The sequence below is a fragment of the Dipodomys merriami genome, unplaced genomic scaffold (assembly GCF_024711535.1).
Source record: "Dipodomys merriami isolate MVZ:Mamm:240054 unplaced genomic scaffold, mDipMer1.0.p SCAF_16, whole genome shotgun sequence".
Lineage (NCBI taxonomy): Eukaryota > Metazoa > Chordata > Mammalia > Rodentia > Heteromyidae > Dipodomys > Dipodomys merriami.
Genome location: NW_027202937.1, coordinates 21,687,927 through 21,701,415, shown reverse-complemented (window position 1 = coordinate 21,701,415; position 13,489 = coordinate 21,687,927). Strand labels below are relative to the sequence as shown.

At 37.5% G+C, this 13,489-nt stretch overlaps 1 protein-coding gene across 7 annotated transcripts in view; it reads right to left on the bottom strand.

Annotated features, from left to right (window-relative positions):
* The window catches only part of Atxn1 (ataxin 1), a 414,394-nt gene that overhangs the window by 306,755 nt on the left and 94,150 nt on the right, over positions 1-13,489 (bottom strand). The window lies entirely within an intron of this gene.

The following is a 13,489-nucleotide window of genomic DNA, read 5'->3' as shown; positions in this document are numbered from 1 at the left end:
GAAAGCCTACACACCAGAGCAGAGCTGTGTGTGACAAGGTCACTCTGGAAAGTTCTTTTATGTCTTAGCATCTTTTAAGCCTCACTTGTACAGAATGGGGTTCAAGTTTATTCTGATGCTTGCTCAACTTTACCAAGGGTTTGGGTTGGTTTTTTGTTTTTTCTGTTTTTTTTTTTTTGATAATGGCTATTTGAGATACTGAAAAAAGTCCTCAAAAGATGACTCTATCTTTATATATACACATATTTATATAAATGTATATTTTATATAACTATAATATATATATGTAATAAGCTCTTACCATCTATTTTGAAAACTCATTACAAGATTAGCACCTGGTTCTAAGTATCCTGGGGGGAATCACCATAAATCTCATCATGTGATTTACTTGTAAGTGAGAAGCCATGCTGGTACCTTCTCTAGGTTGCTGTATGGCTAACTAACTCTTAGTCTGAAGTTGTTACTTTCTGAAATAAGTCGGCCTTTGGTTGGGGCAGTAATGAGGTATAAATTTAGGTCCTGGAGCTTGTTAAGCAAGTACTTTACCACTTGAGCCATATCCCTAGTCCGATCCTGCTTGATAGTTATTTTTAGCTAGGGGCTCATTTTTTTTTCAATTGTTATTATCTTTAGTTTTACAGAGGAGTTTCAACTCAACATCTGTGAGTGCAACGTTTCTTGGTCAATGTCACTCCTTCCCTCATTCTCTTCCATCTCTCCCAACCCCACCCATCCCTTCAGTTTATCTAGTTCCATTTTTCACGTACATTAATATTATGACTGTATTGGCACATCCTTCTTCTCTCCATTTGCCTGCACCACCCCCCTCTTGATCTCAACCTCCAACCCCCAATACAAGTTCTAGCTTCTCAATATTCATTTTGTTAAACTGTAAATTAGCTGCTGAAAGAAGTTACACATTGAAATCACATTTCAGTTCATATATTCATGGATATAATGCCGATGACCCTGTATATGTTTCATATATTTACGTACACACATATATGTAATTTTGAACAGATTCACACATGTAAGAGAAAGCTTGTGTCTCTTTTGACGCATAGTGTTGCCCTGAATCAGCCTGAACTGTCACCATCTTTCTTTTACCTCCCATAAAGCGGGGTGATAGGCATGCACCACCATGCCTGGCCCAGTGGTCAGCTTTTCTGAAAGAGCTTTTGGAGAGTTGTGTGTATCTGGAGTTAAATCGTGTAGACACTGAAAACTTTTGAGAAGCCACTGTCGCCCGGTTAATGTTTAAAAATGAGTTGAGTTCCGTGTCCTGAATTGTTCAGTCTAGCTGGAAGAGAAACTGCCTGAAAATGGCAAAGTCTCTATTTCCTCAATAGTATCAAAATTCACAGAAAACAGGGTTTTAAGGATTTTTTATTAAGTTTTCAGATCAGTTTTCATGAAATGTAACTCAGCTCTCACTCAAGTGTCTAACAGTAACATATTGATACAAATCAACAGAAGCCAGGAAGTTCAAAGTATGACAAACTGTCTTTAGCTCACTGGTTTAGTAAAAACAGAATTTGGAGAGGGAAAGATGTTAGCAGGCTCACTCAAAGTTATATTGGCTGGCATCAATCTTTTTTTTTTCTTTTGAGCTAAATTTTTCTTATGTTAACCAATTTCATATCTTGGTATTTTAAAGTTGGAAGGGAAGTTTCCAGATAGCTCAACTCAAAGGAGTCGAGAGTTACATATCTCTTAAAGTACACAGCAACTTAACATGTACTTTGACTATAGGCTAGATTAAATCACTCAAGCTCACTAACATATTTGTGTGTGTGCACGTGTGCACACATGAGCACACACGCATGCATACACACGTGCACACACACACATGCACGAATGCGCGTGCGTGCATGCCAATACTGGGCCTTGACCTTAGGGCCTTGCACTCTTGCTTGGCTTTTCCCACTGAAGGCTAGTGACACAGCTCCATTTCCCGATTTTTGAAGGTTAATTGGAGATAATAGTCTCAAGCCTTTCCTGCCTGGTTTGGCTTTGAACCACAATCCTCAGGTCTCAACCTCCTGAGTAGCTAGGATTACAGATGTAAGCAACCAGCATATATAATCTCACTAACTTTTAAAACTCTGTGTGTGTGTATGTGTGTGTGTATACAGAGACAGAGACAGAGAGAGACGGAGGCAGAGACAGAGACAAAGAGAGAGAGAGACAGATAGACAGAGAGAGACAGACAGAGAGGGGTCAGCCTTCCACATGCTGGGATCACAGACCTGCTCTTACTTAATGTAATAATTGAATGTTTTGAATAAAAGAAGCTCACCAGGAGCCTAATCCTTCTTTCTAGTGCTCTTTTTTTTCTGTGTATTTTTGCCCTAAAGAAGCAAAATCATTTCTGAATTAAATTCTTACCACCTGTCTTGGACAAAATCTGTGTTACAGGGGCAGCAACGCTCCACTGATACCTTAAGACCTTTGCTGGCAGTCAGAGCGCCAGGTGTCTGGAGTAGCATCACTGAGACTGTGTGGGGTGGGGGTGGGGAGAGCAGGCTGTAGGCACAGGCTATGACTCATCCTAGTGACAACAATTTCCATTCTTATCTCCATAGAAGTGGAGCTGGAAATGAGTCATTTTGTGAATTATAGCTGACCCTCAATTACACACACTTGCAAGAGGTATCAAACAAAAACCACTGAAAATTGTACATGCCTTTTAAGCAATCATGCCAATGTGCCCAGGGATGGAGGTGTGTTTCACTGGTAAAGTCAGGCTCAAGACCCTGACTTCAATCCCCTGTACTTCACACCTTCTACCCTAAGGGGAAAATATTTTATTTCTGGTGTGCTGGGGATCAAAGCCAGAGCCTCAAGCATGCTACTCAAGTGCTTTGTCACAGAGCTACATCCCCAGCTCCAAGGAAAAAATATCTAAATATGCTTTCTTTTTCAGTAAATTCTTCCCACTGCTGCTAATGAGCAGCCAAACACACTGGCTTGTGTTTAATCTAATTGCCTACCTATTCTTGTGTTCTAATGGATGTTATCAATTTCAGAGTCAGAAGACCAGAAAAAAAGAAAGGAAAAAGAAATGGAGGACCTGGACATTTACATAATCACAACAATAATACTGGAACAAAAGTTATTAAAGATTTATGAATCATATTTCTGGAATGTTTCCAGGTAATATTTTTGGACTTCTGTTGACAATGGGTAACTAGAACTACAGAATCATGGGTAAGGGCAGGTAGGCAGGAGGGTGCTGTATACTCAGTGCTGAAAAAAATGAACAAGACACTGAATCAGACGCTTATTGTGATTTGTTTAGATTTTTCAAAATAATGAGGGACAATCCATTTTTCAGTGGTCAATAGGAAACCACTAAGGATTCAGAAAATATTTAAATATTTCACAATGAACTGGTCAAACCAAAACCATTTTTAAAAACAAGCTGAATTATGTATAAGGCAATGAGTATTGTCCCTTTTATTGTAACAAATTAAGAGGTTTCTGTTGTTTGCTTGACTCCGACATGTGGCATACAGAAAGTGAAAGGAATTATCTTTACTTTTGCCTCGATCAATACAAACTCACGATAGCATGTGACAGAAAAGAACTACTACTGGTTGGTGTGGACGCCATTGTTTCTGATGCAATGTCCATCACAAAGCCAGTTTTGATCCAGAATTGGATCGAAGCAGAGATCCCTGAATCCAGACAGAGATCCCTAGGCTCTGCACCTTTAGGTTCAACCCACTGAGGATTAAAAATACTCAGGGAAAAGTATTTTGCTTAGATTCCACTCAGCTAGAATCTTTTGCTTGTCACTATACTCTAAAAATTACAGCTTCAGAATTTATACGACATTTTGTTCTATCACATATGATAAGCAGGGGTGGATGTGCATGGGTTATTTGCAAATATTATACCATTTTATGGAAAGAACTCGAGCATCTGGGATTTGGGTATGGGCAGGGGTCCTGGAATCCATCCTCCATAGATACCCAGGAACAAATGTGCTTATTTTAATGTTTTAAGTGTTAGGACTGCGCTTGCATTTAGTGAGAACTGGAATACTAGAAAAACAACTCATGAAAAGAAAAATGAAGAAACCCATTGCCATTTATAAATCTTTCTGCTACCCAAAGCAGAAAGTAAGTGATGTGTCCCCAAAGGTATTTTTTTGCCATTTAAAAATACCAAACAGTAGTAGTGGCCCAACATCGACACTGCTACCATTTAACCTGCAATTTGGACAATTTGTGTAAGGATGAAATTACTTTGTCTTATGACATAAGGAACAGATGCTACTCATTAACACACAGAAATGCCTAAAACAGAGTTTTCAAAACGGATGAGTTTGGAAACATAAGTAGAAACAGCTTCAGAGAGCAGAAGCCAAATAAAGCCACAGACTATGTGTTGTTGTTGTTGTTGTTGTTTTTTAAGAAAGCCAATCAAATTACCTGGTAATTATTTTAGTCTCTCTGCAAATAAAGTATGAGTTTGAAGCTAAGTACTTGATGGTAATTTTTTTGAATAAGAGAATAGGGAAAAAGTAGCATGAATCATATACATATACTAGCTGTGTGCCCCAGTCCTCCATGAACATTGTTATGCTAAAAATAAAAGGATTAAAAAAATGGAATAAATTTAGGGACCACTCTTGAGGGACTTTGATACATTCATATATATATATATATATATATATACATAAATATATATATATGTATATATATATGTATATATATATATATATATAATCAACCTCTAGGAGGGGAAAGAGCATATAAGTTGGCACAATATATTTCTTTATCACAGGACCTCTCTCCAGACACAATAAGCAAGCAGTGGATAGTTGTTGATCAGAAATTACTTCAGTAAGAAATATGCTATACTAATAGAGCTCAAACTCTTTGGTGTCAAGTTCTAATATTCCTCAAGAAATCCAAAGACCTTAGTTAAGTAGCTACTATTTAACAATAAACAGTGCATTCAAAATAAAGAAACTAAGGACTTTAAAACATTTATTCTTTGAGTTTTGCTCTGCTTTGTTATTTTTGGTTCTGGGGATTAAACCTAAGATCTCAAACATGCTGAATACATACTTTGCCACTTAGGTAACTGAAAAACTGGCCCAGTCCATGTTAATTAGACACACACGTGAACATATTCATTGATATATACAGTACCTAAAATATGAAAAATAACTATTATGAAAAATAACTATTTTCAAAAATAACTACTTTCAAAAACAAAGACATTAGTGAGAGGACTGTCAATTGGTTTGACTTTTTTTATAAATCTCTTTAGTGTCTCGCCTAATAGAAAATTGTTACATTCAGGGCTAGGGCTAGGGATGTAGCTCAGAGATAATGTACTTTTATTTAGCAAAAACTACAAAAACTTAAATTTATACATATCCTTCTGAATTTGGTTTGCTGTTATATGGCTGAAATAGATGGAGAAAATATGGCCTCTTCTTCAGCTAACTGTGGACACTCCTTTTCTATGTTAGACCCAAATTTCATAAGTAAAAACTTCCCCATGGAGAGTAAAATTGTAGATTCTTAAACAGACCACTTAGTCCTGTGAAAAAATATTGGCTCCATAAATTATGTAGATATTCCAAAATAAAATAGATTTTATAGTTTATTAGAATACATTACTTAGACTCTAGAACTCTACTATACACTTGGGAGAGGAAAAAAAACACAAATAATGGCATAGTATTATTACAAAAATATTTTCCAGGCTCCAGTGGCTTATGCCTATAATCCTAGTTATTCAAGAGGCTAAAATCTGAGGATCATAGTTCAAAGCCACCCTGAGCATAAAGTCCATGAGACTCTTATTTCCAGTTAATCACCAGAAAACCAGAAGTGGCACTGTGGCTAAAAGTGGGTAGAGAGCTAGAATTGAGCAAAAAAGAGCTCAGGGACAATGCCTAGGTCTCAAGTTCAAGCCCCATGTCTGGAAAAAAAAAAAAAAGATACCCAAAGAACTACAAACCAATACTGTTTGTCTTTGACTGTTTGCCATTAAATGTCAATGTATTCATGAAATAATAATAGCTTATATTTGAATGTAATGCATTTATAGTATGTCCTATAAGCCTTCTCGTGTAAATGTATGTTAGAAAAAAGTTGTAATGTATACTAACATTTGGCAAAAAATAATGTAGAGTTTAGATATATTGATACATATTGTCCTTCCTAAATACTTAACCATGGTTGGTGGTGGCCAGTTTATTGTGTTCTTTTCAACAAGCAAACAATGGAGGCTAAATAACATATTAAAAGAGCCAACTAAGTAAATGACACACTCACAACTCCAATCCCTAAGTAAGCACTATACAGCCTCCTTTCCAATATATAGTCACTGACCTTCACTCATCTGTTGAGAAGCTTGATGAAGGGACTCAGAGCCCACTCTAACACATGCAGATAAAAGTAAAAAGATTCTGTGGCCTCCCGAAGCCTACTTACTGGTTATCACGTGGAAAGTGCAGTCTCATTCAAAAGCCACATTTGCAAGACGCTGTGAAGTTCAACCTTTTGATTCTTCAAAGGTCATGAGGCTAGAACGCTGCTGATAATCATGTTCTGTAAACACAATTCAAGGTACCCTTGGCCTCACATCTCCTATCTTTTCCTCTGAAAGTGCATTTGGGAAACAAGGTCTGTACACACACTTGTCATTGGGAAGGTACCATGGTAAAGCAGTGCTCCCCATTTCCAGTGCTTTCTAAACTCCTCACTCCCTCTGAAGGGTATTCACTGATCTTTACTATCATGTTTCCTCTTCTATCATTTTTCCCACCTCAGATAGCTTTCCTCTGCGAACGCAGAGCCACTAAAATTTTATTAGATATTTTCTAGGTTATTCTCAACTATTGTTCAATGCCCAATTCAAGACATGTATCCTTCAGAATTACTCCATTGACCCTTTAGACCCCCATTAATGTGGGCTTGCCTGTGTACCTCTGCCTTTATGCCCTGTTTTAAATTTGTGTGAGTCTCATCTCTCACAGTTATTCATAGCTGACATGTGTTTGTAAGACTCTCTGTAAGATTGAGATTTTCTGCAGAACTCACATCACTTTCCGCAATGCCAAATAAAATTTCATGCTTGTTCCCATTTAGTTGGGTACTAAGAAAGAGGCAATGGGCGAGGGACACAACGGAATGATGAAGTGTGCTTAGAATATGTGAGGAGCTGTGTTCAAAGAAGAAAAGAGGAAAAGGGAAAAGAGGAGACTGAGGGAGGAGAGGAGAATGAAAAGAAAAAGGACATAGGCCTGTCTTATGCTGATTTTGTTTAAATATCTTTCCAGTCCAAAGATTAAACAAGAGTGCCCATATAATTCATTCAGAAAGTTTAGATATTCTGTTATAGAGAACAATGATCCACATGGTACAGCCATTGAGAAGCTCCTTGTAAGTTATTTGTAACATTCTTGGATAGGAAAATTGGTTCTGTTCTTATTTGAACTTGCATCAGAAAAAGTTGTATACTAACATTTGGCAAAAAAATGTATAATTTAGTTATATTGACATATATTGTGCTTCCTAAATACTTAACCATTCTTAATGATATCTACTACTGATCATTCTGTGTCTTATTCAAGTTTTCTGTGTATTTCTTTTTTCAATATGAATGCCACAAACTAGCATGGACTTTTGAATGACTATTATTTGGGAACCACAGGCTACAGGACACAGAAGCCAGAATCCATCTCATTTTCTTGGCATCCTAATTACTCTTTTAAATATCATGTTCCACATTTTGTATGAGATGTACAATATAAATCAAATGCTAACAATCCTTCCAGAGTATGTCAAATCCAAGGAAATTGAGGAACCTGAGGAAATTTAGGACTGGTGCACTTTGAAAAAAAAACACAACAACAATGAAGAGACTCTGTTGATTATGTCAAATTCCCTTGTAGAGGCTAAGAAAGAAGAGCCATTGTAATGGCTCATATCTAAGTCCAGTGATAAACTCTCTAACTTGAAATTTTGCTTCTTGACCTGAAAGTTGTGAAGCATCAAGTAAAATTTGTGCCTTTCTCCAAATTCTAATATTACTCCTTTTTTTCATCTATCATTCTCGGTGGAAATTTTCAATCACCACAAAGGTGGAGAAAAAGAATGTGGCATAAGTTGACTTCTTAGTCATATTTCCTGAGGTTGCCATTTTGGTATATTTAAACTATTTACTTCTGGCAACGGTTAAGTAATTATAGTTTGTGAAGCACTGTTCTTGTTTTCCATTTTGGTAGGACTCCTTGGTGTACTGTCCCACAAAAGGGAGTTTTTGAATACCTGTCACTAATTAGTAAAGAGCTGATGAACTTATTGAATACTCAACTCTTCTCATTGCTCTTGAAATCCAAAGTGAGCAAGCTCAGATCAGAAAAGTATAGTAAACTGCCATTAACATTATACACTCTTACTAACATGGTCCTGTTGCTGACCACATTTTATCAGTGATAATGTCACCCCCTGCACTCACTCCTGAACACCTAACACCATAGCTACTTGCTATGACCCAGAGCAAATGATATATTGAAGGATCCCAGAAATTGGCAAACCAATGTCAATAGCTGGAGAGAGTCCTGGGTCCTGTTGCTTCTATGGGTCCAGTATGTCTGCTCCTCATATGCAACATGAATAAGTTGCTCGGCTTAGAAATAGCATAACTGCCTCTTCCTTCCTCTTATTTCACAAGAGACTGGTAACAAATCCTCTCTTATTTCTTGGCTTTGCCACTTGAATCTTTCCCCCTCTCTGCCTCTCCAACACTCTTGGCTTCACTTTGCCCATCGCTCAGCCTCCCCACTGAAAAGTCCAACTGCTCACACAATCCGCTCTCCAGGCTGCTGCCAAACCTGGCTCCAGAGCCCAGATCTTATCACTGGACGGCAGTGTCCCCATATCCCTAATTTCACTTCCCACGGTTTTGGTGACCCAATGGCCAACTGTGTTCAAAAGATATTAAATGGAAAATTCCAGAAATAAACAATTCTTAAGGTTTTCAATTTCATGCTGTTCTGCGGTAGTGTGATGAAATCTTGTGCTGTCCCACTCCATGCTGAGTGAAAGAGGATGATGCTGGTAGTTCTGCCATGCCAAAAATGAACAGTCAAGTGGGGAAAAGGTGAAAGTTCCCCATTAGACATCAAACACCAGGATTGCTACAATTTGCACAACGTTAAGGTGTTTGGAGGGAAAGATCACTTAGATAACTTTTCTTATAGTATGTTGTTGTAATTGTGCTGTGTTATGAGCCGTTACTACTGTGAACATCTTACTGTACTACATTGATAAATGAAGCATGATCATAGGCATTTATAGATGGAGACACAGAAGTTGGTACTATCTGTTTCAGGCATGTGCTAGATAGGTCTTGCAACATGTTTCCCACAGTGAAAGAATCCATCGATGACAATGAGATGTAATTGAAACTATTGTGAATGAGGAAGTGGAAATGGGATAAACATGTCAATGAATTCTAGACTGTGACTTCACTATTCTTCCCCTTTGGTTACAAATGGAGAAGAATGAAGAGATACAGAGAAAGCAAATGTGAGGAAATCACAAAAGGTCAAGATGAACATTTCATCATTGTCTCTTTCTGGGCTTGCTTGGCTTGTTTGTATTTGGGGGACTTGATTTTTGTAAATACAATTTGACTTTTAATCATTAAAAATGATCCTCAAAGCACGTGCTGTTAGGCATTGCCAAGTTATACTGCTGTACTTCATTCCTGCTTGAAAGACCACATTTTAAAACATTACTAATGTCAAAATGAAGAACATTTAATGATTGAGGAGACTGGTTTTTAGGCAGTTATAAAGACAGAAATAAATGATATTTTTAATCTCCAGCTTGCTGTAAACTGATAAGATAGGAATATGAATTTAAAAGAGTAATATAAAATAACTGCATCTGCTTATCATAACCACATGCCAACAACCCAACTTTATGTTTCATTTTGATGTTACATGTGGAACAAATCATCTAGATTATAAACCCTCCTCATTAACATAAATTTACTCTGGCTAACTTTTGAGAACATGACACCACACGATGACTTTTTTTTACAAAGCTTAGTAACAATTCTCAAATGTTCTTTTCTAAAAGAGTTGCACATTTCTGAATAAATGAGGATATCTGAAAATTTGTAAGATGATGTTGTAATTATTGGGTTGTTTAATGACTTCTCACATACACACATACAGAATAGTCATTTGGGAAAGAATTCTGCCATGCACTTGCCCACAGTAAGGAATTTCCACTTTAGATTATGTCCTTAAGAAACTTGGTAGCTCATGCTTGTAATCCTAGCTACTCAAGAGGCTGAGATCTAAGGATCACAGTTCCATGCCAGCCCAAGTAGGAAAGTCTGTAAGAATCTTACCTCCAATAAACTACCCAGAAAAAGCCAGATGTGGCACTGTGGCTCAAGTGGTAGAGTGCTAGCCTTGGGCAAAAGAAGCCCAGGAACAGAGACCAGGTCCCCAGGATTGGCAAAAAAAAAAGAAAGAAAGAAAGAAAAGAAAAAAGAAAAAAAAAGACTCTTATGTTTCATCCAGGAAGAGAGAATAAATACAAATGACACAGCTCCTTTGCAATAAAGAGTGTAAGAGAAAACAAGAACCACAGAGCTTCAAGAGAGAAAAACCATGATGTTATCCAGGAACATAAATATATCAAAGAAGATTCTCTCAAGAAAGGGATGCTTACAGACTAAATGAATGAGAATTCTCAACTGCTAAATTTCTTTCTTGAAATGAAACTAATCAATTTGTTTCCAGAATTAACATTGATTGAACAACTACTCTGTGTTAAGGAATGCACAAATGTTATCTCTAGGCTTTGAAACAAACCTGCATGATGGTCTGGTGCTAACTGATTAGAAAGGAACTCAGCGCCTGTTACAACATTCCCAAGAGTCATTAATTCCAACTGAACATTAGTAAACCCAAATCCTATTCATGTCAACAAAAGCTAATCACACCAAGAAGATGACAGTCATAATAAGAACCATCAAGGGTCAAAATCATTACATATTTTGAATATGAATGTGGTTAAATATGACAAAGGTTTACAAATTCCAGGACACAAATTAAGTTGACCAGCCATGAAAGCAAAAGGTTGAGAATGTCAAGAACTTGAGCATACATTTATACTGACCCTGAATACCGGAATTATGCAATGTTTCCTTTTAAAACTAAATTATGACAAGGCAGTCTTGTTTGAAAATAGGTATTCACATTTCTACAGCAATGTTTCTCAAAGTGAGATCCAAGGACTCATTTATAATACAACAAGAGACAAAACAGGGTAATGGCAAAGTAAGAGAACACGTGCTGAGCATGTGCAAAAATCTCTGTTCAACTCTTAGTGCCACTTGTACACACAAAAACACCAAGAACTCCACCCCCAATGACTCATTCAGGCTTGTAGGGCCCTTACAATCTGAATTCTTAGCCAGACACCATCTCATTTCCAACTGAGAACTGATGTTTATATCTAATTTTTAGAGCTCTTCTTCTAGCATGTCTTCCTTCATTTGCTTCCCCCTTGACTTCTTGCTTACTGGGATGTATCTTTCCCAATTTAAACAATTACTTTCCCATATCCTCCCAATGTTTTGTGTGTCACACTAAATTAAACAAACAAACAAAAACATGGCTTTGAAAACACTGAAAAGATACCATTGAAAAGGAGGCTTTAAGAAACAATAAAATTTTTATAACTCTTGGTTTTGTCATCCAGTTCAAGTCAGTGAAAGGCACTGGCAGTGACTTAGGGTCTGTGGTAAGCAAGATCATGGTCCTCCAAAAGTTTTAGACATCTGAGCCAGGTACCCATGGCTCACATCTATAATTCTAACTACTCAGAACTAGGAGGAAGATCTTGGTTCAAAGGGAGCCCAGGCTGAAAAACCCATTGGCTGTCTCTAAGTAACTAGAAATATGCTGGACTAGAGATATGCCTCAAGTGGTACAGTGACAGACATGAGTAAAAAAGCTGACCAAGAGAACATGGCCCAGCGCTCAGTCTTTGGTACCAATACACATAACACACACACACACACACACACACACACACACACACACACACACACACACACACACACACACACACACAGATCCATATCAAAGTCTCAGAACCTGTAACCCCTTCCCCAGCACAAAGAATAGCCAGGTGGGATTCAGTAAGGATCCTGGGTGGAAATAGTAACCTGGATGATACAGGTAACTAAACTAATCTTAAGGGTGCATAGGAATGGAAGCAGAAAGAGAACTCTCAGGAGGAGAAATGCAATCTTGTTGGCTTTGAAGAGAAAGGAAGGAGCCACAATGTACCAATGGCCTTTTTTCCATGCTGGAAAAAGTCATGGATTCTCTTCTGGAGATCCCAAAAGAAATGCATGCCTGAGGATTTCAGCCTGGTGAGATCAGTGTTGGCTTTCTGACCCACAGAACCATGGGTAATAAATGTGGTCATTTTTAAGCCGATGTGTCAGTGACAAATGGTTACAGCAGCAACCGAAAACAAATACGTGTGCTTTGAAGACATTCAACACTCAGTTCACTTCTAACACAAAGGCCATGGATAGTCTGGCTGTCCACACTTGAATAAGTCTTCCCAAGTGAGTAGAGACAGAATCCCAGCTATCTGTGTAAGTTCTCTTACAAGCAACCTTGGCTCTCTCCATCTCTCTCTCTCTACCAAGTTTTTCCCTACTCCCACCATTCATCAAAGGTGACTGGATTATCACTTTAGAAAGGAAGAGAGGGCCAAGATTGAAGGCAAGGTTGCTTCACTACTGACCTTTTGGGTCACATAATTTTTAGTTGTGGAGGGCTGTCCTGTCTCCTGTAATACATTCAACATCATCACTGGTTTTTATTGACCAGGCGCCGGTCTCACCACCCAGTTATGACAACCAAAATGTTTCCAAGCATTGACATATGTCCCATAGGGGCAAAATGGTCCTGTTGAGATCCACTGGTCTAAGACAGATGCCAACTCACTCAGAGCTGTCCACTGTGTTCCATCCCAAGGGAAGAAACACTTTAACTGTGTGCACACAGGCTGAGTCCTATCTGAAATGCTTGGGGCCATATGTGCTTCAGATTTCAGAGTTTGGGGGGATTTTGGAATATCTATATCTAAATAACTATATAATACAATTATATATGTACATATACATCATTATATATTGTGTATATAATTACAATATATACTATATTATATAACATACAATTATATATAATTACATATTATATTCAATGTGTCATATATACATAATCTGCATATCATATATACACACATACACAAACATATACATAGCCTGAAGATCCTTTCCTGTAATATTTCTAATGATATTCTTCATGGAATAAAGTTTCACAGTATGAGATTTTTCTACTTATCGCATGTTGGTGTTCAGAAAGTTTCAAATTTGGGAGCAATTCATATATATATATATATGTGTGTGT